Source organism: Leptonychotes weddellii, chromosome 4 (assembly GCF_054177405.1).
Source record: "Leptonychotes weddellii isolate Sample4059 chromosome 4, ASM5417740v2, whole genome shotgun sequence".
In the NCBI taxonomy this organism is placed as follows: domain Eukaryota; kingdom Metazoa; phylum Chordata; class Mammalia; order Carnivora; family Phocidae; genus Leptonychotes; species Leptonychotes weddellii.
In genome coordinates, this window is record NC_138372.1 from 158413519 (window position 1) to 158432028 (window position 18510).

General features: G+C 44.9%; 1 long non-coding RNA gene across 1 annotated transcript in view; it reads left to right on the forward strand.

The window, feature by feature from the left end:
* Positions 1–538: 538 nt before the first annotated feature.
* Positions 539–18510, forward strand: part of LOC115939785 (uncharacterized) — a 62922-nt gene continuing 44950 nt past the window's right edge. The window contains exons 1-6 of the long non-coding RNA XR_014144390.1: positions 539–727; positions 876–1021; positions 1517–2612; positions 3119–3264; positions 4649–4723; positions 7314–7423. This is a non-coding gene — a long non-coding RNA (uncharacterized LOC115939785). The remainder of the gene's footprint in view (positions 728–875; positions 1022–1516; positions 2613–3118; positions 3265–4648; positions 4724–7313; positions 7424–18510) is intronic.

Here is an 18510-nt window from a genome sequence, read left to right on the forward strand (position 1 = left end):
TGAAGAAAAGGAGCCTCAGGGAGACTGAGTGACTTGGCAGAGGTTCCCAAACCAGGAAGGGGCAGAACAGAATTCACATTACTTGAGGGGTTTTATGGATGGCAGTTTTCTTCTGCATGTGGGGCTTGATATACCGGAACTGCCTCAAAACCACAAGAAAATGGAACCTCTAGGAAGTGAAGTTGAGGTGGGACAGACATACATACACCCCATGGTCCTCGACTCTTCATCTATGAGGGAATCAGTACAGCATAGTAGTGTTGAGCAGTGATTTTCAAATTATCTGTAGGGAAGGACCAGGCTGTTTGTTTTGTTTCCTGGTTTTGTTTACAATTTCTAACTTTTTGTGTACAATACCTTTGTAAAATAACATTGATATAATTTACTAGATGAACACAGTAAAAATAATAAAACGATGTACAAGCCTTAACTTTTGCTACTAGATTTAGCAGATATAAAATAACTGTCATATAGTTATAAAATTTCTAGCAGCTCACTCCCAATTTTTGTTCTTCTTTCTCTGTGGACAGGTAACAAAGAGTAGGTGGACGAACAGAGGTGCTCCCAATCCACTGTATAGTGCTGGGTCCTGGGTCCAGCTGCCCCTCCTCCAAGTGTGGTCTATGACCTGGCAGCATGGGCCTCCCCTGGGAGCTGAGCTTGTGGGAAAGGCAGGACCTCAGGCCCCTACTTCGACCTGCTGAATCAGAATCTACATCTGAACAAGGTCACCCGATGATTCTTGTGTGTGTTGGTGCATAGGAAGCACTGTGTTAGAACATAGGCTCTGAAGTCTGACTGCCTGTTTTAATCAAGCTCTTACCTCTTACTTCTGTGTGACCCTGAGCATCTCACTTAACCTTTCTGTGCTTCAGGTCCCTAGCTGTAACAGCGCCCCCCTCTACTGTGAGCTACCGTGGACTACCATGAGCACTGCGGGGTCATACACCTGGAGGGCTGAGGCTAGATGATTACACTCAGGAAACCTAGCCCCGAGCCCTGCGGAGCCCTGCACTGTAAGGTAAGGGCTCTGTAGCTATTGCTGTTGTTGTTAATGATTTATTATTATTATTATTATTATTACTATTATTCATTATTATTTGTACTAAGCCATCCTATTGCCTTTGAGGTCTAGGCATCCAGGCCAAGGATGTTTACTTTAATGATCACATATCTGTTAGCTGTACGGAGGGGTCCCCTTTCCCTGCCTGACCCACGTTATTTAAATGGCTGCTGAGGCCACTTAAAACCCACTTGGACAGGTTCCTCACCGCACTCAGGACCATCTGTTCATACTAACCGTCTGGAACAGAGTGAGTCTGCAAGGGTCCCCTCCAGGCTGGTAAGTTCTGGCCTCCCAGGATGTTGAGGGCAGATCTCACTGTGGCTTGGCGGATCTTTCTGGCCCATGGAGCCATGGCAGTTCAGCCGGGAGAGAGTCTGCTGTGGGTGGTGGGGTTTCTGGGGCAGTCGTGACCCTAGTTGCTCTCTTTCTTTCCTTCTGTTATCTCTACAGAAGAAAACCAGTGTGTCCACTGGTGAGACTAACGGTTCCGTGAGCCGCGGCCAGGAAAAGGCAGCAAACAAAGTGAACAGTCAGCCAAGGAGCGTTTGCTGGAGATTTATGTGGAAACCTGCTCACAGATGCAGAGCTGCTGGATTTATAACAAGGGTGGGATAATTTGTTCTTGTGTGCTAAGATAAGGGTAAACAAATTTCATGCTGTGATGTAAACTCCTATCTGCAGAAGTCAGGAAAGATTCCTTGCCCCGCTGCCTAATCGCGTGCTTGACAAATTATCCTCAGAGGCTTATTTCTCCGGCGACTTCATCTAGAGGTCACGCTGGGGCCTGAGTGTGAAAGGTGGAAGGACATGCCTGGTTGCAGAGGAGGGAGACTCTTGTGTTCCTGTGCGTCCAGAAGCCCAGAAATGAAAGTGGCCACAGTGCTGGCTATAGTATTTGGAAAATCCCCCAGGGATGCTGGGGTGCTGCTGAGTAGCTCTGTGGGATCCGTGGGCACAGTTGAGGAAATATGGCTGGAAATGTGCATTCCCATTTCACCCCATGCTTGGCCTTGGTCCAGCAGAGACACACACCCTGGCCCTGCCCTTTGTATTGTCAACAGCAGGTAGATAAGTGTCCTGTGTTCCCAGCGAGCCTCATCACACATGGAAGGAAGCCTCCCCTGGGCTGTAGGAACTAGCTGGCTGTCTCTGCCACCCCTTCTGCTTCTCAAGGACCAAGGCACTATCTTGATCATCTTTGTATCCCCGATGCAGGAGCTACTCTATATAGTTGAATAATGTTTACAGAAATAAGAAAGCAAGCTGGAGCTCAGAGGGTGAACCTCTAAGAAGTGTTGGGGCGCTACTTAAAATTTGGCAAATGATTATTCTGTCGTATACGTTATTTGGTGTTTTGCATATATTTGTTTTATAATCCTAATTATTCTCTATGTAATTATTATTACCCTACCTTACAGATCTTCCAACAGAGGCTCCAGAACCAAGAAAACACAGGTCTCCTGTTGTGAAGCCAGGATTAGAACTTACTACTGTTAGGCACCCAACCCCTCTTTGCCCAAGCTGATCCCAGAGTCCTGATTCCAGGGTATATCACTATCCATGTTCCTTTAGGAATTTCCCTGGGCCTAGGCCTCGGTCTCATTTTTCCCATCTGTAAAAAAGGGGGAGAGACAGATTAAGATCCCATCAGCTGCTTGTCAGCAGGTGTCAGGAATGCAGGAGGGGGACGTGTGCCGTCAGGCAGACTGGGCTTTAAGGCTTGGGCAATGTCAAGTGTGAATCCCCAGTAAGCTGGATGTTGCTACACAGTCTTGGGTGTGAGAAAAGTGAACAGGGAGCCAGTCGGTAGCGCAGGACCTCCTAGCGGCCATTCATCCCAGGGGCTAGAAGTCCAACCTAGGACTGATGAGTGAGCAGGCTGGTGTAATAGAGAACAGTGATCCCAAAAGATGGGCATGGTCCTGTTTGTGTGTGTGCAGAGTAAGGCACACATATGTGCACACTTACGCACACACGGATACAGACATCAAGAGAGTGTCTCTGCGTAGCCAGAGACACAGAGACGTAGGATAAAATTCTTCTATATTGCAGATGATATCATCCAAACTCTCCGGCTTCCCAATATAGGACTCTGAAGATCATGAAGGTCTCTTATTAATCTCCCTCTGCCCATGATTTCCATATTCTTGGTGCAGACAGTGTGTATAATGTATTACATTCTGTGGAAAACAAAGAAGGTAATATATGTGTGTGTACATGTGCATATGTACACACATATATATGTCACTATGTATATATCGTTTTTTTCCATGATTTTTCCATATATAGGCTATTTCTGAAAGTTTATCCAAAAAGCTAGTAAGCATAGTTGTCTCTGGGTAGGGATCTAAGTGCCAGAGGTACAAAAGAGATACTAGCTTTGCATAATATCCTCTTTTATAATATTTGAATCTGTTGATCATGGATATAGATTCCTTATTCAAAACAGTAAACCAAAACAAACAAACAAACAAAAAACTATGGTTAAGCATTTGTCTTACACTCAGCTGTTTCTGAATTGGTTCCTCGGAGCAGCTGATTTGTTTCTGAATGCCATTAACTCTCTGAGTATTTATGATACTGTTAAAGGTCCTTTAGGGTTCATTGGAAAGAAGTAGATTGAAGGAAGGCCCCTGGAGGTGAGGAGGATGGAAATGCCCTAGGGGGTGGCGGTTCCTCCAGCCTCAGCCAGGAAAGGCCAGACCACTGGGGCCTGACGAGTGCCAGTCATTCTAGCAAATCAGTTAAGAAATAAGGTGGACTCTCCATCTTAACACCTGGCTGAAGGGGGTGTATTTAGAAGTACTGGGAGATTTGAATTGGACTTAGGGAACTTATTTTTTATTTTTGAAAGTAATTCGGCTGCAAATGCCAGACATTTGCTGCTGGACTGAGCTGTGGACACAGAACTGAGATGCAGACTTTAAAAAGAGAGTCAGCTGACTTTATTTAATACCTGCCTTGGGCCGGATTGCGGGTAGGCATTTTGCGGTCTCATTTCATCTTAAACAATCCTAAAAAGTATGAATCCATTTTACCTGTGAACGAAATGAAGACCACGGGACCCTAGGGGTTAATCAGATGTGGCCCCAGATGTCACAGCTAATATGGCAGAATCACAATATGACACGAAATTTTCTTTGATTCAAACCCTAGGGTTTGCCCAATACTGTCTAAAGAAAAGGAGTGGGAGCTTCTTGTCTTACTGTATTGGCAGATACTTATCATAAGGTAGTGGCTCTGAAACTGACTACATCAGAATCACCGGAAGGGGTTGTTCAAGCACTTACTGCTAGCCCCGCCCCCAGAGCTTTGGCTTCAGTAGGTTTGGGGTGGGGCCTGGGAATTTGCATCTCCAACAAGTTCTCAGGTAATGCCGATGCTTTTGGTTTGGTGACTCCCCTTTGAGAACCACTGTCCTCAAGAGACTAGAGTAGGGTTCATAGAGCTTAACTGGTGATTTTAGGATCAAATGTGATGCGAACAGGGCAATTTCATGCTGTTTATATTTCTTGTAATTATTTTCTTTGGGTTTTAATGAAATACTTTTCAAAAATATCTACCTATCTTACCTATTTTAAGGTGAAAGAGGAAAATGCCTTTGGGTTTACACATGAGCCAGAGAGAAAGGGGGACCAGCACATCTTGCATCTTACGGTATGGCATGCAGAGGGGGCCACAGGACTCCCCAGGGGAAGACCAAATCACTGATCAGGACTCTTTGGATCACTAGTGACAGAAATCTAACTCATTTCTCTCAAGATCGAATGTAGCTATGTGAAACAGCAGCTCACTTTAAACAGGTGTCTTAAAACCAATTTTTTGTTTTTCTTGTTTTTCTCTAACAAAATCAGGTCTGGCATCTCTGTGATTCTTTTTTCTTTTCTTTTTTTTAAAACCCATGGTCACAAAAGAGCTGCTGTGGCTCCAGTGATCACATCTGTATTCTAGTAAGGAAGGTGGAAAGTGGAAGAGATGTGGTCTGCCTCCTCAATTGTTATGTCCCTTTTAAAGCCTTCAGCTGCGTCACATAACCACATCTAGCTGCAAGGGACACGGACAGAGCATTTAGAGGATGGTACATTCCCCCCTACACAAAATCTATATTTTTCAGTCAAGGGAAGAAGAGCTATTGGGTATTAGGAATGCACTGAACAGTCTTGCACAGCAGATTGGGCAAAATCTGGAAGACAGTGGCTTCAGGAGAAAGGCAAAAATGAGTGGTTTCAAGAAAGTTAGAGGAGGGCGCCTGGGTGGCTCAGTTGGTTAAGCGACTGCCTTCGGCTCAGGTCATGATCCTGGAGTCCCGGGATCGAGTCCCGCATCGGGCTCCCTGCTCAGCGGGGGGTCTGCTTCTCCCTCTGACCCTTCCCCTCTCATGCTCTTTGTCTCTCATTCTCTCTCTCACAAATAAAAAAAAAAAAAAAAAAAGAAAGTTAGAGGGGTTAGCTTTTGCTGAATAACAAGCCACTCCAAAACTCAGTGGCTTTTAAAGTTTAAGTTTAAATAAACACATATTTGCTTATGAATCTGTGGATTGGGAACTCACGTGGGAGACTCACCTGTGCTCCATGTGGTGTCCACTGGGTTTAGAGTTGCATCTGTGACCTTAGATGGCTGGCTGGGACAGCTGGGATCTTTGAGACACGTGGGTTCTTCTTTCTACATGGTTTCTTGTCCTACTGTCCCCTTCTTTACATGATAGCAAGAAGGTCCCAGGGACCCACAAGTTATTTATTGTGGAGCAACAAACCACTCTAAAACTTGGTGAAATAAACAACCACCCTTCCATTTGCTCATAACTCTGTGCACCATCATTTTGGGCTGGGCTCAACTTGATGGTTCTTCTGCTCATCTCTGGTATCCCTCATGGGGCATAACTGGGGCCAGATGATCCATGATGGTCTTCCTTTTATGTCCAGCAAATGGTGCTGGCTATCGGCTGGGCCACCTCTCTCCAGCAAGCTAGCCTGGGCTTCTTCACATGCTGACTAAGTTCTAAAAGCAGCAAGGGAGAGGGTAGGTCCCAATGCATAAGTATTTTTCAAGCCTCTATCACATCACATTTGCTGATGTCCCACCAGCCTAAGCAAGTCATATGGCCAAGACCTGAATCAATGTGGGAAGGGACTGTGCAGGTTGTGGATACAAGGAGACATGATTTAAGTCTACCACATGTACCTTAAACCAAGGACTTGAATGTCCACAGGGTTGTCCCTGTCATATCTTTGCTTTTCTCTGCAAGTCCTCTTCATTCCTTTAGACAAAAGCCTTCCCTGGAGCCACACCTGCCCTCAGTTCCAGAAATCACTTTTTTTCAGTTTCCCAGCAAAGGGAAAAGGGTCTTTCTCCCTTCAGTTCTATTCTGAATGCTGCTGGGAAGAACTCTGATTGGTCTGCTTTTGGTGAGATGCCCATCTTGCAGCTAAGTAATTAGGATACGATTACTGGCAGTTCTCACTAGAAGTGCATATTTGGATAGGGGTTGCAGAAGGAGCAATGTTGGAGACACTATTCTAAAAATAAAGTGGTGTCTCTTCTGGAATAATGGAGATATACTGGCCAGAAAAGACAAATGTATGGGCACAGACATCATTAGGGAACTTTTTTTTTTTCTTTTTTTAAATTTTATTTATTTGAGAGAGAGCGTGAGTGAGCATAAACGGGGGAGGAGCAGAGGGAGAAGGAGAAGCAGACTCCTGTCTAAGCAGGAGCCCAATGTGGGAGATGGAGGGCTCGATCCCGGGACTTCAGAATCATGACCTGAGCCGAAGGCAGACATTGAACCATCTGAGCCACCCAGGTGCCCCATTAAGGACCATTTGAACAGAAAACCTCACAGACTCTTGTGGATATTTTTTGTTTGTTTTGTTAGTTGGTTGGGAGGGTTGGTTCTCTTAAGAATTTAAGCTAAGCTTAAATTCAGGTTCTGTAAAGATGTAATCTAAGCTTAAATTCAGTTTCTATTGTTTTCCAAAAACTCTACACCCATCTACACATTTTCCCTATTTTATTCGAAAAAATGCAGACTAATGTCCACTGCTGGCCCCAGTGGGAAGGTTTCTAACTGGGTGTTCTTTGTGGCAAATATACAATAGCAATTACATTGTTTTGTCACTCACCTACCCCTGAGATTGTGTTGGGATGACAGCACAGAAAAGCCAAAGAAGAAAGACCTCAGTCTTAATTGGCACATTGGTCACATCAATGAGGATCTATTTTTTTTTTTTTCCTCCAATCCCATTAGGTATTCAAGAGTATGCTAATGACATTTCACCTTATGACCTGTGAATATATGGGAATGAAAATTGCTGGGATCGCCTCTGCGATGCATGGCCTCTGATGGGGGCATTCCAGGTGAGTGTCATGGAGGGTCCCCAGCATGAGTGGAGGATAAGGGCCCACTCTTGCCTTTTTAATTGGAGTGAGGGAAAGTAAAGAAAAGCAGCCACGGAAAGTGCACGGGGTGTAGGAATGCTGGTCTTTGGGGAATGCGATCCAGTTTCCACAAATAGCAGAGATTCCTGAAAGGCTTTGAGGCTGGCTTTGCTGGGTAGCCAGGGAGATGCTGTGCTTCTTGCCTCCCTGCTCCTGGAGAAGGTGAGTTTGCTCCCCCCTGCCCAGAGGCCTCGGCTGGTGCAGCCAGGGCTTATTTCAGAAACTCTCCCAGATACAGCTGCTGCTCTGAAGCACTCCGTTCATTGGTGGAACTGGCTCCTAATGGTTTCGGTGCCCTGAGGCATTTCACAGACTCCCCTTCCTCCCAGCAAACATTTGCTGGTAATTGTGGTGTCACCACTCTTAGTTAACAGGTTCTGGTTTGCCTCAAGGGGTTGTTGAGTTCTCTGTTGGATTCTTTGTTAGCAATTGTGGTGTGTTTATAAGTAGGACTGCTGAGGAGTCTCGGCTGTGACTTTGGAGTATGAAAACAGTCTGGCTTCACATACACCCCATTCAGAATCCATGTTCCCTCCTGTCTGTACTCCTCCACGGTCTCCCATTCCCACGGGTCCTGGATAGACATTTGTGGGAGATGCCTGGGCCCAAACTGGGATTTCTCAGCCAATGCAATGGAAAAGCCAAAGTGAGAAGAGTAACGTTTCAATCAGGTAAATTGTGCTAAGGTCCACGAGAAGCCACAAGGAGACCACCTGCCTTTCTAAAATAGCAATGGGCTACAGAGCAAGGAGTCAGGTCAGACTCTTGAGGGCACACTTGGGGTGCTGGGGGTGGGGATGGGAGCTGGGGGGTAGGCAAAGCAAGGGAAGGTTTCATGTAATTGCTTAGCCATAGTCATATCTCAGGGACCCACAAGGAGGGAAGTGAGACCTGAGATGAGTTTGTAGGTAGAAAGTGGGAAGGACTGCACTCCTACTTCAGCTAGAACCCATCTATTATATTTTATACATTGAATGACCAACTAGGATCCAGATTTTAAAAAATTAGTAGACTTTTTAGAGCACTTTTAGATTTACAGGGACATTGAGCAGAAATTACAGAGTGTTCCCAAATATCCCTTTTCCTTTCCAACCCATCCCTCACCCCATTTTCTCTTTTATTAACATCTTCCATTAGTGTGGTACATTTGTTACAAGTGATGAACTAATACTGATATATTATTATTAAAGTCCATAGTTTATTGTTACAAGTGATGAACCAATACTGATATATTATTATTAAAGTCCATAGTTTAAATTAGGGTTCACTCCTTGTACATTCTATGAGTTTTGACAAACCCATAATGCCATGTATGCACATTTTACTGTCAGAATAGTTTCACTGTCCTAAAAATGCTCTGTGCTCCATCTATTCAGCCCTCCCTGAACTCCTGGATTCCACTGAGCTTTTTACTGTCCCTATAGTTTTCCCTACGTCAGTCATATCTTTGTAATCGTACAACATGTAGGCTTTTCAGATTGGCTTCTTTTACTTAGCAATATGCACTTAAGTTTCCTCCACGTCTTTTCATGGCTTGAGAGCTCATTTCTTGTTATCACTGAATAATATTCCACTGTTTGGATATACTACAGTCTGTTGGATGTAGATTTTAAAAGAGGTCTTCTACAAAAAGCATGTTTAAAAATCACTGGTTTAGAAACAAATAAACACTGGGTTAGAGTGTATGGCTTTCTTTTATGAGGTAACCAAGATGTTGGATAGGCCACCTGCAGGGACAGCACCCAGGTAAACAGATGTGAGGACAGGTCAGAGTGACTGGTTTATAGGAAAACCTCAATTCCTACACACATATAAAAGACAATATTTAAAATGGCTGGTATTAAGAGAAAGAACACTGGACCAGGAATGAGAAAATGTGGTCCAATATGAGTCGAGCATAGAGTGACAATTTGTTTATTCACTCATTCATTCAGCACTGATTTACTGAACACCTAATTGGAAGATTCACGCTTGGTCCTGGGAATAGAATAATGAACAAAACAGATGGAACTGATGAGACTTTCAGGAGAGTCAGGCACTCGCCAAAAAGATCACACCAACGAATATACAGTTACATACAGAATGAAGTTTCGAAGGAAAACAACACGACTGCTATTGGAGAGCCAGGGGTAGTTCCCTATAGGAAGGGGCACTTGACCTGAGATCTTAGGAATAACTGGCAGTTGACTTGGGTAAGGAAGAGGCTGTTACTCTTGTGACCAGCCCCACTAGCATCCTGCTTATCAGACCCTTCTCTTCCATTATCCTCTCTATAAGGCAACTCCATGATGGAAATGCAGCCTTCTGTGGAATGACTGGGGCATACAGTGGGTATAACCCTCTGACACCAATCCAAAGAGCTGTCTAAGTACCTCCACACAATGCAAGGGTGCCAAAGACAATTAAGCTTTATTTCTTGCTTGCTGTGTCCTCCGTCTCTTTTTTTTCCCAACAAAATATATTTTGAGCAGTCATGATATTCCAAACATGGGAGGTATAAAATTAAATAAAAGATGGTGTCTCCCTTTGTGGATGAGGCTGATGAGTCAACATGTAATTGCATAACACACTCCGACAGCAGCCCTTGCAGGGTGTTCTGAGGGCATCCACATGTGTTTTTCTTGTAGTATGTATTGAGTGCCCGCTGTATGTGTTGGGCCAGGGATGGAGAGATGAAGGAGGTATAGGGTCTGCCTATAAGGACCTCACTTTACAGTGCAGGAGATGATCTGTCAACGTAATTCAGTACAGTGAATCCCAAGATAGGCACAAGAGGTTAACAGAACTACTTGGAAGAAGGTACTGTTGAGAATCCTCGCTTAAAATCTTTTTTGCTTTAGGCAGAGGAAGTAGACTTCTTCCTAATTTATGGTAAAATGATTTATGGAAATGTATATACGTAACTATTTTAGCTAAAAAATTCTTTTCACTTAATCTGAGGCCTGAGATGACAAATTCCTCACTCTGCAGAGGGAGGCTCAGTGTTGCAGAATTAAATAAAGATTATGCAGCTTCCTGAGGTGGAAGACCGAAACCAGCATGCTGAGGTCAGTCCTGCTCAGATGCAAGTGACATCTTTAGTTCTGGCTATGAATTCTCCTAGGGCCTAGTGAATGAATTCGATGTTGGGGGGTCAGATGTAGCCCTGATTTTCCTTTTGGAATAAAGCATCAACCACAGCCTGTTCTAATCTGTTGGACCCAATGGGAGCCTCTCTTGGTTCAACCAGGGCCATTAGAGAAAGGCTGATGGGGGTCTGGAATATGATTCCCAGCCAGGATTTAAATGTGTCTGGTGGCCCCTTCCAGCCTCTCTGTACTGGCAGGTGTCTTCTGCCCCAGTATCATAGAGTCCAGGATGCAGGGGCAGCAAGCCCAGTGAGGATGTCTGTTTTTTGTCCACTGTCTTTTGGGTAAGCTCTCTGCCTGATAAAGAGGCTGACAGGGGGGCAAACCATCTGCACCGTGTCATTCTGCCCACCACACATTCCCATGAGGAGGTACATGAGGCCGTGTCCCTAGGATGCCCAGTTTGCCTGCGTTGTCCAGAACCATTTATTGCTGTTCCAGTATAGCAGTTGAGAATGTGGGCTCTGGACTTCGCCAGGTCTGGTTTTGAAATCCAGTTCTGCCACTGAATAGCTGTGAGGCCTTGGACAAGTGGCTTTACTTAGTTCTGAGGCCTGTCTGTAAAATGGGTATAATCACAGTACCTATATCAGGATCCTGACGGGAAATAGAGGCTGCACTCGGGTTAGGGTCATTCAAACAGGTTTTATTTACAAAAAAGGGAAGCTCTCAATGTGTGGAATTGGTTTAGGAAGCCACACAAGGTAGTGAGGTAACTCAGGTTCATAGGAAAGAGGGAAGAGACAAGTGACAGGAACTCGAAGGGGGAAGAGGTGCTTAGCAAAGGCCTCTTTGAGAAAAGCCAAGACCTTAGTCTACCAGAAGTGGCCTCACAGGGAAAGAACCTGACCTTCCTTTCCTTCCTTTCTCTGAAACCCTGCTCCCTTGAGGCTGCCTGTTGGCCGAACCCAAGGAGAAGCTAGAGGGCAAGAGAGCAGATGTCATAAGCTGCACAGACAAGCCTCCCAGGGCAGAGAGAGCAAAGTGGAAGCGGGTAGGGATGGTGGTGGAGGGCAAATGGAAGATACCCAGCACAAACTGCACAGCGTGGTGGAGCTGATTACAGAGCACAATGACCTAAGGCTTGTTGACCTTGAGGGCACAGTTCCCGGCTCTGAGTATTTAAGGAATGTTAACCGTGACGCTTAGTATTTCTGTTTTCTAGATCAAATGTGAAAGAGTTGGCAATGTTTCAGAGTTAAGCGCATGAAGCAGGGCCTAACTGGAGTAACAGGGATTTTACATGTGGTCCTCACCCATGCTCAAGTAACAGTGAGTTTGTGGTCCTCACCCATGCTCAAGTAACAGTGAGTTTGTGGTCCTCACCCATGCTCAAGTAACAGTGAGTTTGTGCTCCCTTTGGTAGAAAAAGAAAACTGAGTGTTGTTTCTCCTGTCCAGAGGAATGTTCAAATTACTTCTTTGAACCCAGCCCACCTCCTACAACTCTTATCATCTTTTCTTTGCCATTTCGGGTTGCATGTGAATGTGCTATTATAAAGAAAATGTAATTTAAGCTACTGATCACTAAAGTAATGGTTCTCAAAAGAATAAGGGTTATTTGGGTTATTTGGAGGGGCAGGAAAAGGGGACTCCACCTAGCCATGAGGCAGTATGTGCGGGATGTAGAGGGTACAAAGATGACATGAGATCTCATCACCAGAGAGGCTGACTCGTAGGGATAGGTCCATTCCCAATCTTGGTATTAATGGATCTTCCACATGGTCCTTCTGCCTTAACTTTTGATGTGAGCATGAACCAGTCATGGTGCCTAGATTTCTGTAAATTTTGTGTCTTACCTCAGGAGTATTCCGCAGATTAACAAACATCGAGAAAATAGGTGAGTCCTTTTGCGTGGGGAAGGGAGCCTGTCTTCCTATTGCCTATCATTAATCAAGGTGGGATTGGTTCCCCAGTTCCCCCCTCCTACTAATGGTGTGAACTTGGGTGAGCCGTGTCACCTCTCTGAGCCTCGGTTTCCCCATTTGTTAAGGTAGGGTAGGAATACTTTTCTTGTGAGGTTATTTGGAGTAAATGAAAGGAAGTCACGCATGCAAAGAACCTGTAGGCACTCAATGCATGGCTCTCTCTCTCTCGAAATCCATTTTTATATTATATTATATTTAATTTTTAATTTTTTAATTTTTAATTTTCTATTTCATTTTAAACAGCCATAAATACTCCAATAATAGGGAGCCAGAGATACTTCACAAAGATTCTCTAACACCAACAGAAAATAGAAATATTTCCCAATTCTCCTACATTCAAGTGCCGTGGATTGACACAACTTCTCAGATCCCCACTTCCTTCCACTTGCTCCTGATCCTTCATCTGGAAGGCTGCCCTTCTCACACCCCACACCATCAGCTCTTCTCTCTAGTTTCCCTGTGTCTGCCCTTCCCCAGAACTGTGTTCACACCGCATTCAAGACCTCACACACCAGGATGCTCTGTTCTGCCCACAGGCTCCCTGCTAGGCTGTGTCCTCGAGGCGGGTAGCACCTGAGGTGTAATCCCAGCGAACACACATCAGGCTCCTCAGTTCCAGACATGCTCTCTCACTGAATCCTCACATCCGCCCTACAGGGCATTGTTACCAACGCTTTATGGATGAAGAAACTGAGGCACCAAAAATTTCAGCACTTTTACCAAAGGTCTCAAAGGTCCAAGTAGCAGAGCCAGAATCCGAACCTGGTCTGACTTGGGGGTCTCCGTTCTTCTCTGCACTAGCTGTGTTGGCTCTGGATAGAATCCCTGCCTCATCATAGGTGTCCCAGAAGTGCTTGTTGAATTAACTGGAACAAACACCCAAAGCTATTAGAAAGTTTTAACTTCATGGGCTATATACCCTTATGTGAAGGAAATGCTGATGTAATGAATTTGCGCCCATGAGGCATTGGAGAAAGCTAGGTTTAACACTTAATTTTTTTTTTTAAAGATTTTATTTATTTATTTATTTGAGAGAGAGAGAGCACGAGGGTGGGGAGGAGCAGAGGGAAAGGGACAAGCAGATTCCGTGCTGAGCGCAGAGCCGGACGCAGGGCTCAAACCCAGGACCCTGAGCTCCTGACCTGAGCCGAAATCAAGAGTCAAGAGTCGGTTGCTTAACAGACTGAGCTACCCAGGTGCCCCAAGTTTAACACTTTAAAGTCATTCTGCCATTATGTATAACAGAATTTGTGTAGGATCCTTTTTCCATTCAGATACTTACCGAGCATGATGTGAACACAAAAGCACACAAAGTACGCATTCCACACACTACCATTTCCTAGGCAGGGACGAGCTGGGATAGCTTGGGGAGTAAGATTGCAACACCTCTCTCTGTGTCCTTGCAAGGAAATTCCGACAGCTCTCATTTAGAAGTTTCCCTTTGGTGGCAAGTGGCTCACCACGCAGCACAGAGGAGTGAGATAAGTGTTATCAGGGCCATTGGACTTGACTGTAGTTCAACCCCAAGGTCACTGTGAGGCCAGAGCAGAACAAGGGAAGGAATGTTGGCCTCTGAGCCCGCTGAACCTCAGGGCACAGTCACTCCCCCTGTTGGCTTTCCCATGGAGCACTGTGACAGCCGGTACCAGCCCTTCACGGGGCTGCCATGCTTCTCCCCACAGGAAGGGAACCAACCCCACACCCGCATTCTGGAAAGCTCAGGCACCACCCTGCATGGCCCTCACTCCTCTTTGCGCATGCAGCCTGTCTCCAGTTCACACAAAAGACTCTTTCAGAAACTGGTTACCTGGATTTGAACTTTTCAACGAGGCTTTTTTTTTTTTTCTTTAAGCTCTGCAGCTCAAATACCAGATCCTGCTGTTGCTAAGATTAAGGATTTTCTCCCTCAGCTCAGTTTCCATTGACTAGGAAAGACCAGGAGATGGATTACTGTTCTCTTGCCAAAAGCAGAGAGGGTGCTTGAGCTTCTGGGGCTAACACTGGGATCCAACATTATTCAGGCCTGTGCTAATAGTCCTTAGTTACTCCTCAAGCTCTCACAAAAGTCACACACATTTGTGTTGGTAACTAAGGCCTACGGAAACCACTCAGCCCTAAGTGCACACAGGAGAACCATGGAGTCGGAGTAAAAGGTAATTTAACATGAATATTTATATACTGTACATACTGCGTGCCATGATTCACGCAGCTTATTTTCAGTTTATGCGTTTGCTTCCCATTTGCCGTCTTTATTTATTACAAAGTTAAAGCCGTTAGCGAAATAACACATCAGAGTGGGTTTTCTCCCCCGCCCTCCCCCATCTTTAAAAAATTTTCCTGCTTTCTTTTTTTTTAAAGATTTTATTTATTTATTTATTTGAGAGAGAGAGAGAGCAGGAGAGGGGGGAGGGTCAGAGGGAGAAGCAGACTCCCTGCCGAGCAGGGAGCCCGATGCGGGACTCGATCCCGGGACTCCAGGATCATGACCTGAGCCGAAGGCAGTCGCCCAACTGACTGAGCCACCCAGGCGCCCATAAAATTTTCCTGCTTTCTAATCTATTTCTGGGAAAGTCTGCCAATATAGCAACGAGACTGGTCACTGCTGCCAAACCCCAGAGATTCACGGAGTGTTGTACTGAGTGGAGTGTTTGCCAGGCCTGTACCACTGAGTGCTGCGCTGGCCACCACGTGAGCCCTGTGGCTGCTGAGCTGGGGAGCTCCCATCCATCACCATTAGTGACAAGAATCACCCGCTGCTCTGACTCTCAAGGTGGGGATGCAGGTGCCAAGACTGCTAGAGTGTTCGCTGGGTGCATGGGATCTGGAGCTAGAGAAGCTTGGGTTTAGGGCTCAGCACTTCCCCTTACTAGCTCTGGGATGCCTAGCAAATGACTTTCTACATCCTTTCGATGAACATTCTCAGTCTCCATTTCATCTTCTACAAGATGAGCCTAATACACTCAGCTTGACACATGACAAGCTTGAAATATACATGTGCTCCTAACAGTAACCTGGAGGTGACGAGGAAAAACACAGCCTAGGGAGGTTTAAGTCCCTTCCCTAATGTACACACCTACTGCATTTTGGACCTAGTTGTCTGATCCCTGTTTGCTTCATTCCAAAGCTTCCAATCTGTTCGTAATGAAACCCACCTCAATATCTCTTGCTGCTTTCTACCAGAAATATGTATTTGAGATCTGGCAAATTTGAGCTTTTGGGGGCCTTGACCTGGATACAAATGGTAAGAATAGGTTTAAAAAAAAAAAGGCGCAGGTTGTCCTCGTACCAGTGCCAGATGAAACGTGCTTTTTAGAAATGTCATCCTAATATTTTGATTTGCGCCTGAGTTCCGTTTCTGTGGGAGCTGCAATTCCCAGCACTCCTAAACTTCGCTGCTGCCGCCATGGTCTTGATGACTGGTATACAGAGAGATGCATCTCTCAATCCCAGGGGAAGAGCTTGTTCAGCTCTGGATGTCATTTTTCAAGAGAAGCAGAGACATGTTGGGCATGCCCCGAGGAGGGCCAGCAGGATGGTGAGGGCTGTAAGAACATGCTAGGAGCAACGCTTGCTCCATCTCAGAGGAAGAGGCCTGATGTGTGGCAAACAGATTAATCTTTGCCTTTGAGGCTTCAGATGGAAGGTCTCACACAACAGGTGCGAGGCATGAGGAAATAGTTTTGGGTTCAATTGGAAAGAGAGAGTTTTGAGCCTGCAGTTAAACAATAGAAGGAGCTCTGCTGAAAGGGAGGCATTTTCATCTCTATGGTGTGCCTGATGGACTGAGGAGCAATTTTTAACCATGTTGTTCCAAGGGTTTGTACATAGACGAGAAGAGAACCAAGGTGCCCTCCAACTCATAGATTCCATCCTCATGATATGCTGGGTGCTTACAGATGTGCAAAAGGCTTTCCTACACCTGTTTTCTTTCACTCATTCACGTGCAGTTAGTCAGTAGACCAATGAATGGCTTTCGTGCTCCCACTATCTGGCCCTAGGTATCAAGTACGTAACAGTTAACAAATGCTGCTGTCAAGTACCTTATAGTCTTGCGGGAGAAATGGACAAGAAGACAGACATTTGTAACAGAGCCTGGTAAGGGCTGGAAGAAGAAGCATAGAGAACACCAAAAAAGAATATCTACCCCTGTCTGGGGAGGAGAGAAGACTTCCTGGAGGAAGGGACATCTAGGATGGGACCCAGTTGGACTCAGCCAGGGGAATAATGGAGGAGCATAGTAGGCAAGGCATTAGCCTGAACCAGAGCCTGGAAATGTAAAAGAAGAAGGCAGGATGGGGAGCTGTAAGCAGTTCTGTTTGGCTGGAACAGAGTCTGTGAAGATGAAAACGGACACAAAGAGATGAGACTGGAAAAGGAAGTTGTGGGAGATGGTGAAAATGGACACATCCTCTTTTCTTCTTAGCAACAGGGGACATCTATTTTCCCATTTCATCCCTTGAATCTGAATCACCTATGGGACTTGCTTCAGCCAATGAGAAATTAGTAAATATAAGAGGAAGAACAAAAAGAGGCTTGAAAAATGCTTGCACGGGAAAGTTTCTTGCTGCTCTTGGAGCCTGACACTGACAATTTTTTAAGTCCATGATAACCTGCTGGAAGATGAGAGACACTTGCCCCCAGTGTCTTCTTGGTCATCCCTGGCCTGGAGTCAACTATCTTCAGAAGCAGAGCTACCTAGCTGACCTGCTGTTAACCACAGATGCATTAGTGAGCCCAGCAAAGCTCATCAGAAGAACTGCCCAGCTGAGCCCAGCCCAAATTGCTGACTCAGAAAATCATGAGCTAAGTAAATGGCTATTATTTTATTCAACTAAATTTTGAGTGTTTTTTTTTTTTCTTCTTCAGTAAAAGCTAATTGATATGGCAGTCTTAGAGATTTATAAATCATGTTAAGGAATTTGGACTTGAATCTGAGAGTGCCACGGAGACTTCAAAGGGTTGAAGCTATGGAAATGTTAGTATCAGATTTGTGTTTCGGAATAATCACTGTTGGATCCAGCCAATGAGATCATGTGTGGTTAAGTATCTGCAAATTGTAAAGCAGTATACAAATACAGTTGATGAGTAAAAATAGTACATACCAATGGCCTAGAGACACATGACACACAATATCAAGGCAAGCCCTTCAAATCAAACTCCCTGAAAATATCCAGCAATGGCACATCTGGCTATAAACAAATTACCTCCCAAGTACCTTGCTGCTGATAACCAGCTCTGAGCCTAGAAGGAGAGCTGGCCAAAGCAAGGTGGCCTGGGGGAGGGGCAGAGTATGCCAAGAACATGGAAGATTCACTTTTCTCAAAGATGACTTAGATCAACAGTTGTTCAGGCTAATTTGGTCCCTGTAACAGTTACCTAGGTCCTGGGGCCTCAAGCAAGCCTTTTAGAAGATTATCATAAGGGCATGATCAAAGAATTACACTAGGATGAGTTTGCTTTTTGCAACATTATTTATACTGTGAAAAAGTTAACACAAATGTCCAACAAGAGGGAAATAATGATGTAAATTATACAACTATATAGTAGTGGTTGAAAACTATGTAAATATTAAAATACTTTTAAAGATTGTGGCACAGAAAATGTTCACAATATAAAACATATGCATATAAAGTAGGTAACAGTTTCCTACTAGCAGTTTTCTACCCTTTTACTTTTAATAATAAACTACTGATTTTTAGCTGAAAACATGGCCCAGCTAGAAATCTCATTTCTCAGCCTTCCTGGCTTCTGAATGTGACCAGATAGCTGAGTTGTGGACAATGGAATGTGACCAGGAGGGATGTGTGCCACTTCCAGATTGTTCCCTAAGTATTTATGGATGGGTGTTCCCATTCCCTGGGCTTTCCTGTAAGGTTGAGTTGCAGATGTCATGATGGGAGCTCAGAGATATATGTTGGACCCAGCACCTGTCTAGGGAGTAGGTGTCTCCT